Source organism: Felis catus, chromosome A1 (genome assembly GCF_018350175.1).
Source record: "Felis catus isolate Fca126 chromosome A1, F.catus_Fca126_mat1.0, whole genome shotgun sequence".
Classification (NCBI taxonomy): Eukaryota; Metazoa; Chordata; class Mammalia; order Carnivora; family Felidae; genus Felis; species Felis catus.
The window spans coordinates 166,766,150-166,789,088 of record NC_058368.1 but is presented as its reverse complement, the minus strand read 5'-3'; the positions used below and the strand labels follow the sequence as shown (position 1 = coordinate 166,789,088).

Here is a 22,939-nt window from a genome sequence, read left to right as displayed (position 1 = left end):
GAGGAGTAGCATCCAAACACAGGAGCAAGTAAGAAACAATTTCTCTGTGTAACACCTCCCCATGGGTAAAAGGGTAACAAAATTTTGGACAGAAGGAAAATTCCTTGCCATAATAAGACAGTGTCTTTTGAAGTTCCCCTAGAGTCTTGGAAAACAGTTGGAGCAGCAATAAAAACATGTTGGGTGAGTTTGTGTCTAAACATGTTCTGTAGCAAGTGAATCTGTGAGAAGAAGGAGCATGGAGGGCAGACATACTGACTGAATAATTCATCTTCCTTAAAGTCCTAAAGCATGAGACACATTCTCCTTTTCCACCAATTGTACCTACTCCTCTATTGCCTTCAAAAGGGATGTGTAGAATCACAGTTCTGTACTAAAAATAAGACAAGATGCTTCTGACTAGATCTGTACTTATCTGGGGCCAAATTATCTTAGAATTTAGCCTAAGAAATTATTTTCTAGAGTAAGGCCAAGACCTTTGGTAGAAAACTTTGTTTCACAGATTCAATATCTTTCACAAGCAAACTAAAAATGATTTTTACTATTCATCCAAGAAATATGTAATGAGTACATATTAAATGTAAGACTTTATGGCTGAGCAAAACTGAGTTATTAACCAGCCTTCACTATCATTAAAAACAAATAAACAACAAACAAACCAAAACAAGCAAACAAGAAATCCTCATTTCCAAATAGTGTCTCTTTAAAGAAAAAACATGTCACTATTGAGTGTATTTGAATAAAAACCCTAAAAAAACCTCTGATTGAGCATTTGAGAAGTTTGACTAAACTTTTTTTTCTGAGTAAACTCTTTCTATTTACATCACTGTGAATAACTATATGATTTCAGCGCATCCTTGAATTTATCTAGTGTCTTGAAATTCACTAGAATGAACCTGACCAATGACCATGGTTAAAAAAGAAGTCTGATGGCAACTTCTTAGAATAGAACCATTTACTTAACAACTTCCTTCCTTCCACTAATCTATTTCTATCTGGTCCATGGCCACATATAGTTCCTGCTTTCTTTCTTTGAACTCCTTCATCTTGAGTTTTGGAACAAATGCAGTATATTTATATCTTTCTCAGATTGTCAGCATTATTTTCAACATTCCAGTTGATAAAATATTTAGTTTATGAGTTTGGTATTTATTTATTTATTTATTTAAACCAATTTTGGTATGCTTTTGTAACCTAAAGTTCCTAAGACTCATCAACCAAGAGATATAAATGAGGTCACATTAACGTCAATATGGAATAGTTACAGAAAATTCCACTCAGGTGTTATCTTCTACCTGCACAACAACAGGATTTCATCCCCCTGAAAAGTCTTACTAGGTATTGTTGAGACTCCTTAGGGAGTATGTCACACTTGTTCAGTACCGATCTTAAACATCACATTATTGTTGTTTTACTCCCACGTCTCCAGTGTTGACTGATTGTATCAACTTGTCCCCATCATTCTGCTGTATTTCTCCTGATTATGATATTTCAATGCAGCGCAAACAACAGACTTTAAAGGCACCAATTTTCTTGCAGTCATTATAATGATGTTTATGAAGAAACAAGACTCAAGAGGCGACATCCTGTATGATTTAATTAATATGATATTCTAGAAAAGGCAAAACTATGGGTACAAAGAACAGGTAAGTATTTGCCAGGGGCTACTAAAGAAAATGGCTGACTACAAAAGTGGCAGGAAGGATGTTTTGGGGGTTATGGACTATACCTCGATTGTGGTTGTAGATATTCAATTTTATGCATTTGTCAAGACTCATAGAAATACACACACACACACACACACACACACACACACACTTACCAAAAATTTCATTTTATATACAGAGAGAGTGCACAAGCAGGAGAAAGGGCCAGAAGGAAGGGGAGAGAGAGAATCTTAAGCAGGCTCCATGCTCAGCTCAGAGCCCAATGTGGGTTTCAATCCCATGACCCAGGTATCGTAACCTAAGCTGAAATCGTGTTGCCACTTAACCGACTGAGACATCCAGGCACCTCGGACCATATATTCATCGTTTGTAAATTTTACCTCAATTAAAAAATATGCTTCTCTGAAAACATTTCCTTTACCTTCTGCCTACCTACATAGTGGAATACAAACAACCTCTGTGGCTGAGTTGGATATTCAGAGAAAAGAAAAAAAACATAATAATCCTTTTCTCATTCTTTTGGCCTCATTCCCATACTTTGTCCTCCTCTCTTTATCCAAAACAGAAGATTTTATGTAAATTTACTCATAACAATAGATTCCTTGGCCCAATGATTATAGCTCTAAATACACAAGAAAAACAACAATTTAAATTTTCTTAAACTTAACTGAAAACAGCCTAAGCTTCACTGCAAAAATTGTTAATTAATAATGTTCAACTTCAATTGGTAGGTTGTATAATAATTTTGTTTAAAAAAGGCCCATTTGCAGGGATGGGTTAAATGGGTTATGGGCATTAAGAAGGGTACTTGTTGGGATGATCACTGGGTGTTACATTTAAGTGATGAATCACTGGGTTCTACTCTTGGAAACCAATATTATATCATATGTTAACTAATTTGAATTTAAATAAATTAATTTAAAAAAAAGACCCATTAGACTGACTTCACATACAGCTCTTTGTAGTAGTGAATTTGCAACAGATGGATAGTCCAACAACTATACAGGCCTGTATCCCAAGATAACATTTCTGCTATCTTGATCTTAGTCTCTGCTTTGAACACCTCCCAGGAGGTGATCTTTACATCTTCAAGGAATTATCAACATTAAAATGATTTTTATATATAATAGAAATCTTTCTCATTTAAAAATTTTTTTTCAACGTTTATTTATTTTTGGGACAGAGAGAGACAGAGCATGAACGGGGGAGGGGCAGAGAGAGAGGGAGACACAGAATCGGAAACAGGCTCCAGGCTCTGAGCCAGCAGCCCAGAGCCTGACGCGGGGCCTGAACTCCCGGACTGCGAGATCGTGACCTGGCTGAAGTCGGACGCTTAACCAACTGCGCCACCCAGGCGCCCCGAAATCTTTCTCATTTAAACCCACTTGCTATTCTTCTTCTTCTTCTTTTTTTTTTTTTTTTAGAGTTTCAAATAGGTCTTATCTCTTTGTATTTAAAAAACTTTCAAATGTGTGAAACAATTAAAATGTCTTTCTTCAATACTCTTTCCTTCAGCCTGGAGACCTGCTATATATTATATGATTTTTATTTTCCTATAGCAGCTTGATCCCAGTTTCTTATCTAGTTTATTATCATTGCTATTTTTATTAATAGTTGTATTTATTTATTTTTCACATTTTCTTAAATCTTACTGCCCAGAACTGAACACAGTTCTTCAAGAAATCTGACCAGAAGAGATCAGAAATAGCACAGCATTCATTGCAGATAATATGTTTCTATTCATGTAACTTGAGATCAGAATGGATTTTTTTTTACATTTTCATGGCTCAGTGATTATTATTATTATTATTTTGTAGATTCTGGTGTAATTTTTCCTTCTATCCCAGCTTCATTGATTGAGTAATTTAGTCAATATACATTAAAGATCCTTGTTTAAGTCAATGGATAAAATATTGTCTTAAAGCATAGGATGAAAGAAAATACCCCCCAATATCAGTGTGATCCATTAATTGAAAATGGATATAGTTGTTAAATCAGATACAAATTCATCTAATTGTGAAATCATTTAATTACTATTTCTCCCTAGTATTCATAAGGATATCATGAGAACTTATATTTCTTACCAAAATCTGATTATTTCTTGTTCGTTGTATTTTTCTGATTTTCCAGTCTAGTAAGCCTGTCAAAAAAGAAAATTAATTTAGTCTAACAAGGTTTTTATTTAGTCAATCCATAGTACTAATCACTGCTTTCTTTTCCCATTGCTTGCAACCCATTCTTCTAACTATCAATTCTAAATTTGTGCCTCAGATCGATGTAAATAGTCAGATTTTCAAAATATCAATGCTTTTCTTTTTGAAAATCAAAATTCCAATTTTTCCATCTCCAGTCTCATGGAGGCTTTTCTGTTTTCAATTAATCTTGATGTGTTTTTCCCTCTTCAAAGAATATTCCACAAGTGAAAAAGGAATTAAATAAGAAAGTGAACATTTTTTCACTAGTCTATTAAAGTCCTAACAAGTAATTCATAAAAACCAACAAGAAAACGACAAATGCCTGATGAAAAAATATGCAAATAATGTGGACACCCCTTAACTAAAATAAAAATAAATGCTTTAAATGAGCATAAAAATCACACATTTAAATAGCAAATTGCCATTTCTCACCTATAAATTTACCAAAATTTATTCATTTCTTTAATTTATTGAAAAGTTTTGAATTGTTTACTTTATGTCAATGATTCTCATTCTAGGGGGTTGGGGATTCAGTGGCGTGAAATATAGATATTGAGACATTTTCTTGTCTTCCTGGCATTCAAATTATAATCCAAGATGAAGAAGATGAATAGATCATGGATTCTATAAGTTAAGTTACTTCTGATAGTGATAAGAACAATGAAGAAGTCACAATGGTATAGAGAGGGACTGAGATGGCTGTTTCAACTTTCTTTGTCTGGTATCTTTAAGAAGTGTACGTAATTCAGCTAAAATTCCAGTTATGTGAAGAAAGCAAACACATGGGGATTCAGGGGAAGAATGGTACAAGGGGACATAGTTTAAAGGCTTTAAGACAAGGGATCAAAAGAAGGCTAATGTGGCTGATACACAGTGAATGGTGGAGAGAGGGATAGGAACAAAATTATAGACAGTCAAGGGTCATATTGCATGGATTCCACAATGATGAACAACAAGATATTGATTGCATGGATTTCACAGTGATGAACAACAAGGGGTTCAATTAAAGTATAAATAGAAATAGCTAAAGATTGTTATAATTTTATCTGTCCTTTGAAAAACAATCATTTTTACTGCTATGTTGAGAATTTACTGTAATAGCCAAGTGTGTAAACAAGGAGAATGGTAGTAGGCTTAAATAGTAATCAAGGTAAGAGATAATGAAGTCTTGGACTATTGTGCTAACATTGGAGATGGTAATAAATGGATGGGTATGACTATGTTCTGAAGGTAGAGCTAACAGCTCTTTTCTGATGGTTTGGATGTGGACTGGAGATAATCCAAAAAATGAAGCCATATTCCTAAGATTTATGCTGAACAAATGGATAAATGATGGGGACATTAACTGAGAAAGGAAGACTGGAGAATGCTGGATCAATCTTCCATGTCTTTTAGTTTTAGCTTTCAGTTTTTGAATGGTCCCTTTTGTGCATCAATCTATTTTTGTTTCATAAAGAAATATTTTTATCATTCTGAAGTATTAATTGTAGTGTCTTTAAAGTTCTCTTCTGTTTGTATTAATAACTTGATTTTTCTTGTCTTGGTTCTGTAATGTGTTGTTGTTTAGTAACGTTTTGACTCCAGTGTTTAGTGATTGTTGATTATAGGATCTTCTATGTAATGTTGAGCTTCTTTTCTGACCAGTCTCTGAATTACATCAGCAATGATTGTCAATGAGGAAGGATCCTGCTTGTGGTAAAATGAATCAACAGCTGGTTTTCTAGGAATGAGGGCTCCTGGACTTTTCAAGCAACTTGGGACACTGCCCTGAATTGTGTTACATTTGTTCATACTTAACATTTATGTCTTGGGCAGTTATTTCTGCTGCTTTATTACTTGATTTGATCACCCCAGGCCTTGTTTTTGTTTTCTAACAATATTAGTTGCTTTCCCTGAGTCTGGCATAACTCACTGTGCTGAGAGGCACTGTACAACTCTCAGCTTTCTATTTGTTGTAACCTCAGCAAAAATGTGGGCCTTCTATTGAACCGTTATTTAACACATTGTTTTTTTAGACACAAAAACAACAAAAACCAAAGATTTAAAGTTGCATGGTCTCCATTTATCCTTTAGACCATGCCATTAGGTCTTCTGTCTAAATTATTGATTGGAGTTGGAGTTCTGGATAAGATACTGGTATTTCTCTAGTCAGCTGACAAAAATCTGTGCTAATATTTTTGTCATGCTTCACTCCAGTCTCATAGTTGAAGTTCAGGGCATATAAGTGTAGCAATCTGTCCTCATTTCTAGCCCTCACTTAGATTTCCTCCTATTTGGCTATTTGGGGATTCTTAGAGAAGGAGAGGAAGAAGGAGCTATAACAATTCCTGACCATTGTATAGGGATGGTACCTGTAGTGTTTAAAAATCTCAGGCTTAGATATATCTTTTTTTTTCATTTTTTAACATACAATCACCATAATTATTTTATGGTATAAATTATGGGATAATTTTTCTTGAGAGCTTTGAGATCTCTTTGGGAAACTTTCTCACCAGAGTCTCATGACAAAATTATTTCTGTGGTTACCCCCAATTTTTAATATAGTAAACTTTCCATATTACAACTATAAAATTGAACAATTTTTAAATTTTTATTAATTATTTTGAGAGAGAGAGAACGTGCACATGCAAGGAGGGAAGGGGCAGAGAGAGAGGGAAAGAGAATCCAAGCAGGCTCCATGCTATCAAGGCAGAACTGGATGTGGAGCTTGATCCCATGAACTGTGAGATCAGCAGAAATCAAGCGTTGGACACTTAAGCACCTGAGCAACCCAGGCACCCCTAAAATTTAATAATTTTTAAGTGTAAAAGATAGGATACTAATTACAAAATGGGTGCAGAATATAGAAATATATAGTTAAAAATAATCTACAATATCAATACATAGAAAATCAAAAGTATAAGAATTTCTAATAAGCCAGTAATTTTCTTCCCTTCTTTCATTCTGTTTATTGAATAGAAATGTTAATTTGTTTCAGAAATAATTAAAATATTAACAAATAAGTGACAAGATTTTCTTGGAGTCCCATAATATTATATTTTACTGTATGCCGGCTACATTGACGGTTAGCATATTCAATTTTTACACATTTAAAATACTATTATTGTTAGAAGTTTATAATTTATATACTCACCAAAATTATGACATATGAATTATCCAACTTTGTGTTACTTTTATTTATCTTTCTGTCTCTTCTTTTCTCCTAGAGAATTCTGATTAATATTATACCTCCAAGGGGAGCCTGGGTGGCTCAGTTGGTTAAGCGTCCAACTCGTGATTTCAGTTCAGGTTGTGATCTCACAGTTTGTGAGTTCGAGACTGGCAGCAGGCTCTGCACTGATAGTGTGGAGACTGCTTGTGATTCTCTCTTTCCCTCTGTCTCTCTGCCCCTTCCCTGCTCATCCTCTCTCTCAAACTAAACTTAAAAAATATTCTACCTCCAATTTTTAAAATCTTTTTAATATTACAAATATGGAAATATATTTCTCTTCAATTTGCTTTTTCATATACACAATACATCACATACTGCTCATTATTGGTGTATAGAAACACAACAGATTTCTGTATATTGATTTTGTATCCTGCACTTTACTGAATTCATTTATAAATTCCAGCAATTTTTTGGGGGGTGGAGTCTTTCAGATTTTCTACCTATAGTATGGTATCTTAATTTCAAAAGAAATTAAGACACAATCCCATTTACAACTGCTCCAAAAATAATAAGATACTTAGGAATAAACCTACTCAAAGAGGTGAAATACTTGTACTCTAAAAATTATAAAATATTGGGGCGCCTGGGTGGCGTAGTCGGTTAAGTGTCCGACTTCAGCCAGGTCACGATCTCGCGGTCCGTGAGTTCGAGCCCTGCGTCAGGCTCTGGGCTGCTGGCTCAGAGCCTGGAGCCTGCTTCCGATTCTGTGTCTCCCTCTCTCTCTGCGCCTCCCCCATTCATGCTCTGTCTCTCTCTGTCCCAAAAATAAATAAACGTTGAAAAAAAATTTAAAAAAATTATAAAATATTGATGAAATAAACTGAGGAGGACACAATGAAATGGAAAGACATTCCACGCTCATGGATTGGAAGAACAAATATTGTTAAAATGTTAAAATTGTTAAAATGTCCGTACTACCCAAAGCAATCTACAGATTTAATGCAGTACCTATCAAAATACGAAAAGCATTTTTCACACAGCTAGAACAATTCTAAAATCTGTATGGAACCACAAAAGACCCTATATAGCTAAAGCAATCTTGAAAAAGAAAAGCAAAGCTGGAGACATCACAATTCCAGACTTGAAGTTATATTACAAAGCTGTTGACATCAAAACAGTACAGTATTGGCACAAAAATAGACATGGATCAATGGAACAGAATAGAGAACCCAGAAATGGACCCACAAACATATGCCAACTAATCTTTGACAAAGCAGGAAAGAATATCCAATGGGAAAAAGACAATCTCTTCAACAAATCCTGTTGAGAGAACTGGAGAGCAACATGTAAAACAATGATACTAGACTACTTTCTTATACCATGAACAAAAAAAAAATTCAAAATGGATGAAAGACCTAAATGTAAGTCCTGAAATTATTAATATCCTAGAAGAGAACACAAGCAGTAACTTCTCTGACATCAGCTGTAGCAAATTTCTTCTAGATAGGTTTTCTGAGGCAAGGGAAACAAAAGTAAAAATAAACTATTGAGAATATATTGAAATAAAAACTTCTGCACAGTGAAGGAAACGATTAACAAAACTAAAAGGCAACCACCGAATGGAGGAAGTTATTTACAAATGCCATATTTAATAAAGGGTCGGGTTTCAAAATCTATAAAGAACTTATCAAAGTCAATACCCAAAAACAAATAATCCAGTTAAAAAATGGTCAGAAGACATGAACAGACATTTCTCAAAGAAGACATTCAGATGACCAACAGACACATGAAAAAAATGTGATCATTGATCATCAGGAAAATGCAAATCAAAACTACAATGAGATATCACTTCACACCTGTCAGAACAGCTAAAATAAAAAACACAGATTAACTAAGTAGAATTTAAATAAAAAATTGAAAAAAAAAAGAAACCGAAAAAATAAAAACCACAAGAAAGAACAAGTGTTGGTAAGGGTGTGTAGACAAAGGAATCCTTGTGTACTTTTGGTGGGAATGCAAATTGCTATAACCAATGTGGAAAACAGTATAGAGGTTCCTCAATAAATAAAAAAAATAGACCTGCTGTATGATACAGTAATTGCACTACTGAGTATTTACCCAAAAGATACAAAACCACTAACTCAAAGTGGTTCTACATTTATCACCGCATTATTTACAAAGCCAAATTATGTAAAAGCAACCCAAGTGACCAGGGATAGATCAGTGGATAAAAAAGATGTGTTTGTATATATAAGGGAATATTATTCAACCATAATAAAAAATGAAATCTTGCCTTTTGCAACACCATGGATGGAGCTGGAGAGTATACTGCTAAGTGAAATAAGTCAGAGAAAGACAAATACCATATGATTTCACTCATGTGTGGAATTTAAGAAACAAAAAATAAATGAGAAAAGGGGGAAAAAGAGAGATAGACAAACCAAGAAACAGACTCTTCATTACCGAGAACAAATTGATGGTTACTATAGGGGAGTCAGGGGGGATGGGCTAAATAGGTGTTGGAGACTGAAGAGTATACTTGTCACGATAAACACCAGATGATGAATGGAATTGTTGAACCACTTTATTGTACACCTGAAACTAATATAACACTGTATGTTAACTAACTGGAATTAAAATAAAAACTTACAAATACTTCACATGCCTCCATCTGTATTGATACATATAATTCTAACTTATTATTTGCAATCCTTTCAGAATATTATATAGCATATATAAGTATACCTAACGTATTTTTTCCTTTTCTTATTTATGTTCAGTCAGACAATACTTGCAATAAATACTGTTGCATAGATAGGCTGATAGATACCCAGAAGTAAAGTGGCTTAGATCAAAATAAGTGCATTGAAATTATATTACTAAACATTTCCTGATTATTTTTTCCATTTACTTCAACACTGTATGAGAGGACTCTTGGCTCTGCACCCCTACCAGCACTATTAAATTTTTCATCATCTAATGAAAATGTATATATCATATTTGCTCTACTTTCACCCTAAACCTTAAAGGAAGCAAGGTTTTCTTTACCCTTTTATATTTGCAGTTCTATTTTAAAATTGTTTATACCTTTGTTCATTTATTTTATTTATTGACTGCTTAATTTGTAAAAACATCTTTGCACATTTTGGCTATAAATATTTTGTATATTATATGTATGTTTAGTGTTTATTTTTGAGAAAGAGAGAGACAGCACATGAGTGGGGGAGGGGCAGAGAGAGGGAAACACAGAATCCGAAGCAGGTTCCAGGCTCTGAGCTCCTGAACAGCAAAATCTTGACCTGAGCCAAAGTTTGTTGTTTAGCCAACTGAGCCACCCAGGTGCCTCAATATGCATTTTTAATTAACCAGATTTTTGTATTAAATGGTAGAAATCTTATATTACACATTATTTGTAACACATTTTTGTTACCTATGATTAAGATTATGATGTTAATTAAGGGTAATTAGAGTGTTAGAAAATGCCATAATTAATGGTGGTGAATAACTGCAAACATAGCTTCACCATAATTTACTTACCCATTTGACTTATATTGTCATAGACTTTTGTTAGCATGAAAAATAATGCCCATCATAAAGCAATTACTGTTTTACCCATTATATTTTTAGTCTAGGATCTTAGAATTAGAATCCCTGGATCCAAACACATGAACATCTTATGCATTTTAATAAGCGTTCCTAATAAATATGAAAGTTTTTGTTTCCACTTTCTTCTTTTATAGTGCCTCCATTGAAAGTAATTTAATTGGGAAATTAATATTTCTTCATATTACAGTGCTTTAAAATATACTTTGTTTCACTTGATCTTTGTATAAAATCAACTATTTCTGTTTTGCTTAATGGTTTACTTCCTCTATAACTCCAATGGAGATCAGATTCATGTTATTTTTTTCCCTTCTGAGTGATAACTCCCCTTGTGCTAATATGGTGAAAATGATACTGCATGTTTTATAAATAACCAGCTTAGAAGGTTTTAAAAAAGAAAGATTTATATTCCCATGTTAGTATTTAAGTAATAATATTTAAGTAATATATAAGTTAAGGGTAACTTTCCAAGGACGCCCCTGGATCAAAAATGTGTGTTTATGGTTTCTCCCATGATGTCCCCAATCCCTGACTTCCTCGGTCTGCCTTCCTCACTTAATTAAGGTCTCTGCTCAAATATCACGTTTTTCTCACCACCCTCCATACCGGAGCCTTCTGTCCTTCTTCTTCCCTACCTATTCTGCTTTTTCTTTACATCAGATGCTACACGGAAGACAGTAACATTGTTTTGTGTAATTCTGCTGAGTTTGCTTTTTTGGCACTATAACTATCTGCACCATGAGAATAAGGATTTTGTCCAATTATTGCTACATTTGAACACCTAAAATACTTTCTGGCCATTACAGGTGCTCCATAGATATTTGTTAAATTAATGAATATCTGCCAAATCAATTGTTTGATTTTGTTCAAGTGTTTATTATTTCAGAGTAAATTTTACACTCACTTTCATGTGGGTAGAGAATATGCTGACAGAGAGATTGTAGGTCTTTTTTTGTTTCCTTATACCTTTGAATATTAAAAATTCTTTAAAAACACTTGGAAACATGAACGACTTAATTTGGGTGAAAGACATATTTCCTTTTGAACGTGGATATTTTAGTGATTAACACAAAGAAAAGAAAATACAAACTCTCCTGTTGTCATTGTTCTATGATCTTGGTGAGCAGCTTATCGTAGTTTGGACAACCACATACTATGTGATAATATAGTATTGCCATGTAGAGATGGCTGTAGTTGAACAGGGAAATTCTAACAGCAATGTTTTAAAGAAAGGTTTTGAAAAGATTTTAGAATCATGCATAAAACCACAAGCTGAAATCTGTTATTCATTATATATAATCTTAAGAGCTGCTCAGAGTTTGGGTTGTGATTGGTTGGCACGTTGGCATTTAACATTCCACATGACCTACAGGCACAGCTAGAAATGCTGTTTAATGTTTTGAATCACCACTTTTATTACCCGAACTTTAAAAAAATGCCCTATGCAATAAATGCTTTTGATTTATATTAAAATGCAAAAGGAATCTAATATAAAATAATTATAGCCTCATAATATTTTTAGTTCTGGACAACCACTCCCCCAGTCTGAAATATTTTATGGTTTACATGATATAAGGCAGATTACTTATACATAGATACCACCATGTGTCCTAATTATTGATAGGCAGAGATTTTCCTTTATCACCAGTTTGTTTTCATTTATTCTTTTTACTTCGAGTTTCTCATCTTTGCATCTATGTGCCTGTCTGTCTATCTGTCGATCTACCTATCCATCCATCCTCACTATCAAAATTGGAAGGGGTGCTTATAGCAACAAATTAGAATAATTTAACAAACGAGTATTAACCATCAAAGTGTTCCATAATTGATTGACTGGATCTTTTTAGATTCATAGCTTAGATACCTGAGGAGTTCAGCTATTCTCCTCTATTCATTCAGATAAACTCCTTCCATGTTAACATTAGCCAGGATCAAATCAGATTAGCTGTCAGGGTGAACACAGCTCTGAATAATAATAGGATAAAATAAAAATAAGTGTATGAGTGATAATTCAAGGATTTTACTGCTAGGGATGTGCTACAAATTGTGTTCTAGCTTTCAAGCAATCAATGTGAGGAGAACAGTTCAGCTCTAAGATTTATGTCTGAGGTGTTTTTTTTTTCCAGACCTTTGTGGAGTTTTAGAGGGCTGCTTTCTTAGTTACTAGTGTTTCCTAAAGAGACACTAGAACTCTTAAGGCCTAAAACAATAGCTAACATATTGCAAAAAGGAGTGTGTGTGTGTGTGTGTGTGTGTGTGTGTGTGTGTGTGTGTGAAATGTATAGAAAACTGTCTTAATACTTATCTATGCTTAGAAGGGGAAAGAGAAAATCTATGGAGATTCTCATGTTTGTATAATGGTTTACTGAATTGATTTGGTTTGCTGAAAAGCTTGTTAATGCTGGAAAATTCCAGGGGTTTTCTTCAAGGACTATCCCCAATATTATATTATTTCCTAGGAAATTTATGAACTATGTTAACCCAAGTTTCATGTATCTTTTAAGGAATTCTTAAAAACAAAGTATGCCATAAATAGGCTCCAAAAGCATATCTGGTTTATTTTTCTTTTTTAAAGTGCTATGTGAGGAACAAGGTAAATACCTTTATCTTTGATATCTAGGGGAGGAGATTACATAACTCTTTTTTGCAAAATAAATTTCCTTAGTAGCTCGGTAAAAAGTTTTCTCTTTGGTAAAAGTTCTCAGTTTAATTTAAACTTTTTACCACTTGTCTTGGGTTTTACTTGCTTTATGGGCACATAGAAAATCTTCTCAGGGTTTCTGGGTTTCTGTTGCCTTTATGGCAATGTGCTCCAAAGTAATCAATATTGTATTAAAATTGCAGGTTAGGTGATTAAATATGTTTTTCAAAATGTAAGCCGCTTGTAATAATGTTTGTTCATATGAAAGTGAAAAACTATATTGCATCTAGCAAATTTTCAGAATCTATGCATTTACTTTTGTAAATTTGTCTTAATATTTCCATGAAAAATTGCTATGTGTTTTTGTCCATAAAGAGTAGGTGGGAAAAGCCACATGATTTTAGACTTTATTGCAGACTGGGAAAGTTATAGCTCTCTTGTGATCACAATTTTAAAATACAAAAGTTGTTTTCATAAAATCACTTTTGTGTCCTTTCAGTCTCAACCATATAATGTTTATATATTTGTGTGGTTTTATTTTATTGTAGGTGGTACGGGGGGGTTCGGACATGATTCAGCTGTTTTGAAATCATCGCAGGCAACTGCCAAAGCTGTATTTAAGAGCCTATCAAATCTGTTACTAGGATTTTGCAAATTATTGGCAGACATCTAGTTAATTGTAGGTGTGCAACATAACAAAACAACAAAACAAATCAGACCACTGTTTGGTCATTGATCAGTGTCTCAGTATCTGATCATCATGATCAGTGAAAAACACTGAATCAAATTGAAATGGTTGATTTCACAGCACCTTTAAGAAATGCATTATCTGTACATCTCACAAGAATATCAAATGCTAGTGTTGTGTGGGTTAAAATACATTAATTCCACATAAAGCACTCTACAAAAGAAAAGGATATTTGATTTGTATGGCTTTAAAGTTTTAACAGATGAGTCTATCCCTGTGAGACCACAGACCATTTACCATCACTAGATTGATTTCTTTCAATGCTAAAGGCTTGATGGTACTTTTCAGTACAGTTCATTGTGAGTAGAATGATACTTCAGATACACATTAACTAAAGAGCCTTCAGAGGCTGTATTAAGGAGATGAAATTCTGCGGCAGAGGGAAAAGTAGCATTTCCTAAGAAGCAAAATTCTTGATAAGGTTTATATAAATGAAAATATTACAACAATTTCTAAGTTTCTTTGTAGGAATTGAAATAATCAAATAGTCTTGTGGTTAGCGCAACATTAATTTGTTCTAAGAAAAAGTAATTTTTAGTATTTTTTAGTGTTTCAATTTGTTAAATGTGCATTCTGCAATTTTTTTTTCTGAAGCTATTTTGCTTGCAAGATGGATACATTTGCAAGATGGCTATCACAAATGACAACTGATATCAATTAAAGGGAACATGTATTAAGAAATTAAAATCAGGATGCGCACATGGCTCAGTCAGTCGAGAGTCTGACTCAAGCCATGATCTCAGAGTTCATGAGTCTGAGACCTGCTTCAGACTCTCTGCTGTCAGCAAAAAGCCTGCTTCAGATCCTCTGTCCCCCTCTTGCTGCCCCCCCTCAACAATAAATAAACATTAAAAAAGAAAGAAATTGAAATCTAAGGATACTATAAAAGGACATTTTTATTTTATAAATCTCCATTTAAATTTTAGATGACATGAGACCGAGAGAGACAATTATGTAAGACAAAGACACCAAATTATAACAATAGTTATCTTTGGATGTGAGAATTTTGGCACATTTTAGTTTTCTTTAATGCTTTCTTCCATTTTCCACATACTTACTTTAGAAATCAGAAAAATAAATATATTAAAACATGATGATTTTAAGGAGGACAACCAGTTAGGGTCATCATCCAGCAGAAATTTTGCCAAATTAACTGCACCCTATCAAAGGGTAACTTCCTGGGAGAAGAGCTGAAGACTATGAAGTTTCTTTTGAACAGAACCACATAACACGAATGAATGTAGGTGTTATATTAATTTTTAAATACAATTATTCCCAAATGTGTTTAAATGCACTAGGTTATTAGTGACTGAAAAATTAAACTTAATAATCATGTTCATTTTACTATGTTATCAAAATTAGATAATTTCCTATTTCCCATGTCACTTTGTCACTTTGGGCTATAAAGTATATATATGTTATGTGTGTGTGTGTGTGTGTGTGTGTGTGTGTGTGTGTGTGTGTGTATATATATGTGTGTGTGTGTGTATATATATATATATATATATATATATATATATATATATACACACACACACATATATTGGATATAATTGGATTTGTTCTTATTTCCTGGTCGCCTCATTCAATAAGAGTTCTCCACATTGATTATGTCCTCTTCTGAACTTCTTTAGTGCTTATGGTCTGAACTGCCCAAGTGGGTAACTGGTGTGTAGAATTTATGTTCCAGTGCATGCCAGCTCTGTCTCTTCAAAGATATAAAGTCCTTATAGTTCTGATACCCATTTTCCCCCCAGTCTCCCTACCATGGTAGACAAAAAATATTTATTGACAGACTGACTTGAAAGAGTGTTTTGATATCATGTTGATTTATTACGGTAACATGCAGACTGTCCCACTTTCCAATGTAAATAACAATTTTCTATTCCCAATGAACATTCACTGTTTACTGTCTTAGAAAGATATTCATCTTATTATGGAATTAAATATTTTGATTATTAAAATCTGATTTAGTTTACTCTGGCTTAAATTTAATCCTGAAAAACAGACTTTCCTTCTATGAATTTATCATTAAAATCCCCATACGAGAGAAAGAGTAAAGAAAACAAACAACATGAATATACTTCAGCTAAACTACTGTCAAATTATGGGAGGAGTTGTCATAATTATGAATGTGATGGCATGATTTTATGCCAAACAAGCAAACTATCAATAAACAAATAAATCCCAGGAAACTAGATCTCACCTTATGATACATGGGCTTTGCCTCACAAATAAGAGTAGCCTTGCTAATTGTTTCCTCCATCAGTGTCTGTCTCTTGTTTTAAAAACCCACTTTCTATGGGGCGCCTGGGTGGCGCAGTCGGTTAAGCGCCCGACTTCAGCCAGGTCACGATCTTGCGGTCCGTGAGTTTGAGCCCCGTGTCAGGCTCTGGGCTGATGGCTCGGAGCCTGGAGCCTGTTTCCGATTCTGTGTCTCCCTCTCTCTCTGCCCCTCCCCCATTCATGCTCTGTCTCTCTCTGTCCCAAAAATAAATAAACGTTGAAAAAAAAATTTAAAAACCCACTTTCTATAACAAAAATTTAGCTGCAAGCGCTGCTTTTGGGTTGCCTAAAAAATTGGTGTCTCTCGGGGTACCTAGGTGGTTTAGTAAGCTAACTGCCTGACTCTTGATTTCAGCTCAGATTATGACATCACAGTTTGTGAGACTGAGCTCCATGTAGGGCTTTGCGCTGACAGTGCGCTCGCTCTCTCTCTCTCTCTCTCTCTCAAAATAAATAAACATTAAAAAAAATGATCTCTCTCAATGGCTTTCTACATCTCTTTATATTTTGAGATGTACAAAAAAAGACAGACAAAATTGTCAGACACTCGGAACAAACCATTTAATTATGAGTCATTCTCAGCAACAATGAACTTTCTCAGAGCCAGAGGAGGGGGAGACACTTGGTGACAAGGCTGGAGAGGACAATTTGTTGTGACTGTTGTGCTTTACTGGATGAGAGACTCTCTGTTGGAAAGGGGTTTGTAGGACCAGCACCTCAGAAGGAAAGCTGAGCTACAATGAATCCATGCTAGGAATGGCACCCTGCCTGGGGCAGTGAAAATCAGCCTTCCCTTGAGATGCAGTGTTGAACAGGGGATTTGGTTTCATTTGAATGATGAGTGAGGGAAGTTGAGGCAAATCTGGAATGTCACTTTCCAATAGACAGTTTGTGTGGAGACTGCCTGCTTACAAGATGGAGCCCATAAAAAATATCACAAGAGATGTGGCAGAAATTCACAGTTTCAAAATTCACTATTTTAAGAAAAGTTTATCATCAAGGAAAAGTATATTCTCAACAAAATACAAAAACTACTATGAAGAAACAAAAATGAAAACTATAAGGGGCAATTAAAAGACATTGGGAAGAGATGAAAGCTTTCCAAATGATTTAAGATTTAATAATTAAGTTAAAATTCATACTCAGAGACAGCAATAACAAGATTGTTTCAGATAGGCAAACTTCAAACAGTATGCTATGGAATTTCAAAATTACAGTAAACTAAGAAACAAATCAAAGTAAAGAATTCAAGAGTGGGAAAAGAAAACAACTATAAGCTAGAAATCCAGATAATTCGAGAAATACCGAGTATTATTGCATAAGTGTGTGTACGCTGGCGGGGGGGGGGTAGTTGGGTAGTTGTAGAGTGTGTGATTAAATAGTCTTAAGTTATAGGAATAATAGCAAAGAGTTTTTAGTTCCTTTACATTGAGACAAAATACAGATTTAAACACATATATTAATTACATACCAAGAAAATAAAAATCATTACAGAAGTAAAGCAAAGATAATAAAAAATTAAAACAGAAAATTGTGACAGAAACTACAAAGATTCTAAAATGGGACAAAACAAATCTATATGTTATTTAGAATAAATAAATCTAAAGCAATATGCCAAAAAGATAAAAAATATTAGAATCAGTCCTTGTGTGCCAGATGTATGCAAATAAAAAGGAACATTAAAAAGAAGCCCACAGGGATGATGCTAGTCTAAAGTAGGTTTTCTGTCACAAATGAGAAATAGAACATAATTACATATTGATAACATATGCAATTTATTTTGGGGCAGAAATGATAAAAAGAAAGGTAAATTTTTTGTTACATAGTGTGGTAGTCTAAAATCCAAGGCAATCCCCAGTGACCTCTAGCTTTATGTAGTGTCCTACTCTTGAGTGTGGGCAAAGTCTTTTACCTGATGAGTTTTCACCCTCACAATTACCTTAGGTTGTAGGGCAAAATTAAAGATGTAGTTATGGACCCAAATAGATTGAGTTCAAGATAGAGAGATTATTTACATTACTCTGACATAACCAGAAAGGGTTTTAAAATATGTGTAATGTAATAAACAAAACAAAGAGAAAAAGAGACAAACAAACAAAAAAAGAGACTCTGAAATATAGAGAACAAACTGATCATTATCAGAGGGAAGGTAGGGAGGGGAATGCGTGAAACAGGTGATGGAGATTAAGAATACACTTATCGTGATGAGCACTGAGTAATGTATAGAATTGTTGAATCACTATATTGTACACCGGAATCTAATATAACACTGTATGTTAACTCTGCTGGAATAGCATTTAAAAAAAGAAATTAATTAGAAAAGGAAGAAAAGTCTGCAATATACTATAAAATCAATGAACCTTGAGGACATTATGTTAAGTGAAATTAGCCACGCACAAAAAGACAAATATTTATGATTCCACTTATAGGAGGTATCCAAGGTATTCAAGTTTATAGTGACAGAAAATAGAAGAGTTGATTTCCAGGGGTTGGGGCAGGAGAGGAAGGGGGAGTTGATATGTAATTGGTGTAGAGTTTCAGTTTTGCAAAATAAAGAGTTCTGGAAATGGATGGTGGTGGTGGCAGTACAACAATGTTAATTTAATTAATACTACTGAATTGTGCACTTAAAAATGGTTAAGATAGCAAACTTTATCTTATGTGCATTTTACTTCAATAAAAATACTGAAAAAAGTTCTTTAAAAAAAAAGAACTGGACTTTTTCTAGAGAGAGAGAGAGATTCAAGGCTTAGGATGCATTTGGCATCAGAGAGATTCTCCATTGGTGGCCACATGGTAAGGAATGTAGAAGGCCACTAGGATTTATGTGCAGCTCATGGCTGACAATCAGTAAGAAACCATGGACTTTAGTCACTAGGAGCTAGCAACCTGAATGAGTGTGGGAGTTATCATTCCTTGGAGCTTCCAGAAGGGAACACAGCTCAGCTAACACCTTGGTTTTAGCCTTATAAGATTGTGAGCAGAGAACTTAACCACACCATGCATGGACTTCTGATAAACAAATTTGAGAGCTAATAAATAAGTACTCTTTTAGGTCACTGAGTTTCTCACAATTTCTTACATAGCAATAGAAAATTAATACACATATAAATAAAGTGTTCTAAATTGCTGAATTCAGGGTATCAGTACAACGTCAGCAAACTATTATGGAAAAACAGATAAGATGGAGAGAGGAATTCAGAGTGCTTGTACTAAACAGTAATGAGCCAAAATCTCAGTTGAAACCCAACAAGTAGGACTTAGAACTCAAGAAATTTTCAGTGCTCATGAGCACTCCTGATTGCTTCAGGACATGGTCTGGTAGTTTGGGTGGAGGTTATGTGAGTGTTTTAGAGAGGTTTTCATTATAAAAAAAGGATGAAATTGTAAGATGATGGTTTTGGATCCTTGGGACCCATACATATTTTATATCTCCTGTAACTTGGTCATACCATCTATAAAAGTAAATATATTTGTGGCTCTATATTGCATCTCCTTCTTATGTGGTGCCATGTCTCATAAAATGAGACCCTAGACACAGCAGTGATTGATACTATATTAAAGGACCTGCTGAAAAATTCTGTAAGGAGAGAAATTCAAAGCTACAATATAGCTGCAGATTTTAGACAGAACTTTTTCAGTTTCTGATAAACCAAATTAAAAAAAAAAGACATATGATGTAGAAGAGAAATTTAATGAGTAAGCTTACTGATAAGTAACCCAGAAACAAAACAACCTACAAGTCTACAAACAAAGACAATAGACCATAGTAGAATGTCAATGGATATTTAGAAATAATGAAGCCATACTAGGCCATAAAAAATCAACAGATTTAATTTTTTTAATGTTTATTTATTTATTTAGAGAGAGAGAGCATGATCAGGAGAGGAGCAAAGAGAAAGGGAGACACAGAATCTGAAGCAGGCTCCAGGCTCTGAGCTGTCAGCACACAGCCCGATGTGGGGCTGGAACTCACAAACTGTGAGATCATGACCTGAGCTGAAGTTGGACACTTTAACTGACTGAGCCACTAAGGTGCTCCCCCAAAATCAACAAATTTTAGATAGGAATTGTATAGAACATTTTCTATAATCAGCATGTAACAAGAATAGAAATTAAAGGCAAAAGAAAACAAAACTACATAAATCTAAAAATTTTATTGGGATAAGAGAATAAATCAAGAAAAATTACATTTTAATTAGAAATTAATTTAACTTAATTGTTGTTAGTCAAAATTTCTGTAATATGACAAATAAGATATTTGAATTAAAATTAATATCTTTCAGAGGAGCCAAGATGGTGGAACAGCATGGAAGTTTTGTTTTGTTTTGTTTTGTTTTGTTTTGTTTTGTTTTTGCATCTCATGTCCATGAAATACAGCCAGATCAACACTAAACCATCCTGCACACCTAGGAAAATGATTTGAAGATTAACGCAACAATCTGCATAACCTGAACCACAGAATTCAGCAGGTACGTGGCATGGACAGGTGAACTGGGGGAGAGAGAAGCCACAGAGGGCAGGGAGCTGTTTTTGCTTACGGAGAGAGGACTGAGATGGGAAGAGAGTACAAGAAAAGCAACACCCCAAAAAACAGCTGGAGAGAAAGTGGAAAAGTGGAAAGAGCCACAGGGACTGAACTAAAAAATGGGAGAAAGGAGAAAGGAGAGGGTTTAAATTCCATTAAGACTCTATAAACAGGGAGCACAGAGTCTAAAACTCCGCAGCTGAATACCTGGTGGTGCTCTGGTGGGAAGGGCGAATCCCCAGGAGCAGAGTGAGGTCTGGGGATCCTCAGGGCACACAGGGAGAGGCGGTTCCCCTGCTGGAAGGACATTTGATAGAGGCTATGTGACCACCCAGTTCCAGCAGACTCTAGAAAACAACTACATTCACTGATGCTGGAACAGGTTGTAAAGGGTGAAGCCTGGTGCCAGATGTGTGTTGTGATTTTCCATAATCCTTGAAACACTGCTGCCACACGATCATGTGAACTTTTTCTGCACCCAGCTGCAGTCTCTGGGCATCAGCAGCAGCAGCAGCACGGTCCTGCAAATGTTCCTGGGTGCAGCCAGCACCTGGCCATTGCTTGGTGAGACCCTTCCACAGAGGGTCTAAGCAGGTTAAAGTCACGGCCCCTCAGAAATGAGGGGTTGGGAAACACAGCCACATCTGAGATAAAACTCAGGAGGGAGGCACCACCTGGCAACCTGATGGCTTGGTCACAGACAGTATAAAAGTGGGGAGTGGATGGAAGCTAGAGACAATGGGCGGGTGTGCAATTGCTGATGAGGGAGAACAGAGTTCTGATACTAGAGACTGGGTAGCTGGGTGATACCATTTTCACCCTTCCTGTGCATGCACATATACACCTACAAGTGCCACAACCATCTACTCTAGTAAGCTAAGCAGCAGCATCTAGTAGAGAACAAACCATTACACTAAGCCCCACCCAACACGGCCAACATCACTCTTCAGGAACACCACAAATCTCTCCACCAGTCCATATAGTTTATGGATGATAAAGTGCTTCATAATTTGACTTCTAGGGGAAAAGGATATAATTCAATCGTATTTCAGACTGCTCACTGGTCTACCTATTCAATTTTCTTTTACTTTTTCTTTTTCATGTATTTCTTTTCTTGAATACAGAAAGATAAAAATTATTTTCATTTCAGTTTTTAATAAAAATATTTTTAATTTTTTTCTACTATATTTTTTACATTTTTGTAAATTTTTCAAATTCTATTTTACTTCTATCATTTCATTGCATACATTTTTTCAAATTTTCAAACATTTGTCTCCCCCCCCCTTTTTTTCTAATCTGTCAAGCTCCTTTCAACACCAGACCAAAACACACCTTGGATCTAACATCATTTACTTGATTTGTGTGTGTGTGTGTGTGTGTGTGTGTGTGTGTGTGTGTGTGTTTGTGTGTGTTGTTTTAATGTTATTTTTTTTTACCTTATTAATTCCTCTTCTTTCATCAAAATGACAAAATGAAGGAATTTACCCCAAAAGAAAGAGCAGGAAGAAATGAGAACCAGGGACTTAATCAACACAGATACAAGCAAGAGGTTTGAATGAGAATTTAGAATCATGATGATAAGAATACTAGCTGGGATCGAAAATACACTAGAATTCCTTTCTTTGGAGCTAAAAAAAAGTAAAAGCTAGTCCAGATGAATTAAAAAAATGCTACAACTAAGCTTCAAACTCATATGGATGCCACTGTGGCAAAAATGGATGAGGGAGAGTGAGTCAGTGAATACAGGACAAACTTACGGAGAATAATGAAACAGAAAAAAAGAGAGAGACTAAGGCAAAATAGCATGATTTAAGAATTAGAGAAATCAGGGACTTATTAAAAAGTAACAACATCAGAATCATGGGAGTCCAAGAAGGTGATGAGAGGAAAAAAAAGGGTGTAGAAGTGTTATATGAGCAAATCATAACAGAAAACTTTTCTAACCTTGAGAAAGACACAGACATCAAAATCCTGGAAACACAGAGGACTCCCATTAGATTCAACAAAAAACGATCATCGACAAGGCATATCATAGTCAAATTCACAAAATACTAAGGCAAGGAAAGAATCATGAAAGCAACAAGGGGAAAAAATTCCTTAACCTACAAGGGAAGATAGAT

At 34.8% G+C, this 22,939-nt stretch overlaps 1 long non-coding RNA gene across 1 annotated transcript in view; it reads right to left on the bottom strand.

Moving 5' to 3' along the window:
• LOC123379276 overlaps positions 1–22,939 on the bottom strand; it is a 438,377-nt gene that overhangs the window by 127,062 nt on the left and 288,376 nt on the right. Inside the window, exon 3 of the long non-coding RNA XR_006583543.1 lies at positions 3,752–3,807. This is a non-coding gene — a long non-coding RNA (uncharacterized LOC123379276). The remainder of the gene's footprint in view (positions 1–3,751; positions 3,808–22,939) is intronic.